Source organism: Natator depressus, chromosome 5 (assembly GCF_965152275.1).
Source record: "Natator depressus isolate rNatDep1 chromosome 5, rNatDep2.hap1, whole genome shotgun sequence".
Lineage (NCBI taxonomy): Eukaryota > Metazoa > Chordata > Testudines > Cheloniidae > Natator > Natator depressus.
The window spans coordinates 124,237,596-124,240,933 of NC_134238.1; the positions used below are offsets into that span (position 1 = coordinate 124,237,596).

The 3,338-nt window shown below is 47.6% G+C and overlaps 1 non-coding gene across 1 annotated transcript; it reads right to left on the reverse strand.

The window, feature by feature from the left end:
• Positions 1-3,232: 3,232 nt before the first annotated feature.
• LOC141988307 (U6 spliceosomal RNA) lies at positions 3,233-3,338 on the reverse strand. Its single transcript, XR_012639732.1, has one exon. It is a non-coding gene; the product is annotated as a U6 spliceosomal RNA (small nuclear RNA).

Consider the following 3,338-nt stretch of genomic DNA (forward strand, 5'->3'; position numbering starts at 1 on the left):
AGAAGGATCAATGTTCCACGAAACCAAAACCCTCCACATCTTCCCTAGCCAGTGATTCACTTGCAAAATCTTCTGCCCTCTTGCTGTTGCTGGCGTTGCCATTGAGCCTGTCACTGTAAACACCAATGTGAGAGGGAGGGTGTTGGTCAGCCTTTCCATGCCCATAAAGAAGCTACCTCTTTAAAGGGGCACAGTGCTATCTGCCTCCATGAAGGCAGTGATGCCTAGAGGTTAGTGCACTAGAGTAGGACTCAGTAGACCTAGGTTCTGTTCCTGGCACTGCTAGGTGACCATAGGCAAGTCATTCCCCCCATGCCTCAGTTTCCCCATCTGTCAAATGTGGCTAATGCTACTGACCTACTTTATATGGTGTTTTGGGATCTATGGATAAAAAGCAGATAAGAGCCAGGTATTCTTATTATCTGCCTATGGTGATCCTGCCGCAAGAAGAGTTTAAAGAATATATGGGTGCGGGGGAAGAGGAGAAAGCAAGATCAGGTCTGTTATTCTGAGTTCTTCCAGCATCCATACCTAATTGCTGGTACAGGGGCACAAGGACAAGTGGCCAGTGGCATCCACACACAATCTGTTCTTAAACCATCTTCAGTAGTTTTGGATTCACTGGAAGCCATAGTACCATGTGAGCCAAACACTGCAGACCAGTAAGGGTTCAACATGAAAGGCCTTTCTACTCCCAAGCAGACCTACTTTAAACAAGAGGGAACTGTTCTCCACCCCACTACTAGCATGACCTACCCCTTTCACCTTGCCACTTGTGACTCTGCTTCCGTTCATAAAAACGGACCATAATTGTTGTATTTCCCTGGAAGTGCAGTCAGCCTAGTACACGCAGGATTTGAAATCAGTTTGTCTGATCAGAGAACTTGGGCCTGGATTGATCTTTACAGCTATTCTAAGCTAGGAGCTGCTTTTCATCAACAGCATTTAAGCTAAACAAGTAAGCAGGCAGACTCACATGCCTGCTATATCTGAAAGCAGCTTCAATGAGTTCGGCTTAAAGGCAGGCATTAGATTTGCCTTCAGTGCTGTACGCACCTTTACCAGTTCAGGTCAGGTGTGGATATTCTTGTCTGGTTTTCTAGCTAACTAGCCAGAGAGGAGCAGTTCCATGGCCTACCAAGCCAGGCTCATTATTCGGACAGGGGATTGTTAAATGAAACATGCCAAAGTCAAACCAGATGGAGAAGAGAGAGAGGAAAAGAGAAATGAGGGGGAAATAACAGAATAAAAAAAGGAGGGCCTAGGAGAAGTGAGGGGGAAGAGAAGGAAGAAGAATTGACCTTTTGCTACCCTGTCCAGCTGTTCAGAAATCGCTTCCAAAGCATATCACTCTTTCCAATTAGTTTCCAAAGAGATTTCATCCTATAAAAATATTGACTGTGTAGGAGGAGCAGGGGTGGTTCCTTGGTTCTGATGGCCTCTGAGCTCCTGAGACAAACTGATGAATTCCCCGAATGTGAAAAATAAGCAGCGATCTCACTGCTCTAATCGCATTGGAATGGGCACCTGCTTAGCACCGCAGAGATGTTGTCACAGTAAGAACTGTCACGTTGCAATGAAACAAGGGTGGCATCATCGTTGCTGATCTTTGCATACAGCCGTTGCTTTTTTGATCAGGTAGCAGGTGTTATGATCCGCACTGTGTATTCAGTGATCGGAGGGCAGTGTTTCACCGCTGACCATTAGCAGGGCTGTCTGTGTAGCCGACGCTTTTATGCGCCCCATTACTATAGTGCCCGAGCACCTCCCAGTGTCCCTGTGTGGTAGGGAGGTGCCATTATCCCTCGTTGCAGGTGGAGAACTGAAGCACTGAGAGTTGGCGTAAGTCTGCCCTGCCACTAGAGGTGTGTTTGCAACATGCACACTAGTTTCACTCTAGCTAGTGCAGCTAAAATAGCCATGAAGATGCAGCGGCACAGACGCTGGCACGGGCGAGGAGCACATGTACCTGGGGTTCCAGGTGGGCTTATACATCCCATGTTGCTGTGTCTTCACAGCTAGTCTAAGCCATGCTAGCTTGATTAAAGCTAGTGCAGGTCTGTCTATCCGAGCTGTGATCGCATCTTCACACGCAGTGCCAATCTATGTACCCTGGCTTGTCCAAGGTCATAAGAAAAGTCTGTGCAAGATCAGGGAACTGAATCGGGGTCCCAGGCTAGCTCCATAACCACCAGACTGTCCTTCCCATCCAGGCTCCGGAACTTGCACCATGTTGAGGTGTTTTGTCAGCCGGATCCTCCTCTCTTTTACACACATTGAGAAGTACCTCATTCCACTGTGAGGTGCTGGTCAGTGTAAAGGAATCAGAATCTGGCCCCAAGATAGCAAATCTCATCACCTCAGGGAATGGAAAAAGACTGAGCATCAAGGAATCTGGAAACCCAAAATGCAGGGTGTAAATAGAAACCTTGCTCTGGATTTTTCCATATCTGTATTGGAACTGCCTAGTGGCCACGGATGTTGTAGAATTCAATAGCCCGCCACTGGAAGTGACCTTCCCCTTCTCCTCTGAGCTCAACCCTGTGGCGCAACAGCCATGATGGCCCTGTCAATCGTTATTACTATCATAGGACACCAGGGGAGAGGTGCTGTCGGAGAGAACTGGGTCTTAGCCAGGTGATAATCAGCAGCTGGAGCTGTACCAGGAAGTGAACAGGTGGGTGTAGTGCATTCTTGTTGGTCCACCTGTCTAAAAGGTAGGAGTCTGCATGCAGCGCTGATTGGGTGGCTTCAAGGAGGTAAAGATCTGGGTAACAATGGGAAGGACAAAAAGATAATGGCATCGCCAGTGAGGACATTTCTGTTGTGACACCCCCGTTGAACTGCTCTTGTCTAGAGAGAGTTGAAATTTTTCAGAGAGAGAGGGAAGTGGGGGGAGTGGGGTTTTCAAAAAAATTATCATTGTCCAAAACATTTTTCACCCCACAATCTCTGTCTCTGCTTCCCCTCTCACTGTCTTTGCCCTTTAAATCTGGATTCAGTGCCTATAAAAAGAATGGACCCCATCAACACCTGATCCTGGGCACTCTCATAGAATCCTAGAATATCAGGGTTGGAAGGGACCTCAGGAGGTCATCTAGTACAACCCCCTGCTCAGAGCAGGACCAATCCCCAATTTTTGCCGCAGATCCCTAAATGGCCCCCTCAAGGATTGAACTCACAACCCTGGGTTTAGCAGGCCAATGCTCAAACCACTGAGCTATCCCTCCCCCCAAATATGGAACACTTTACGAATTTGCCTGTCATCCTTGCACAGGGGCCATGCTAATCTTCTCTGTATCGTTCCAATTTTATGTAGCTGGAATAAATCCTTTCCT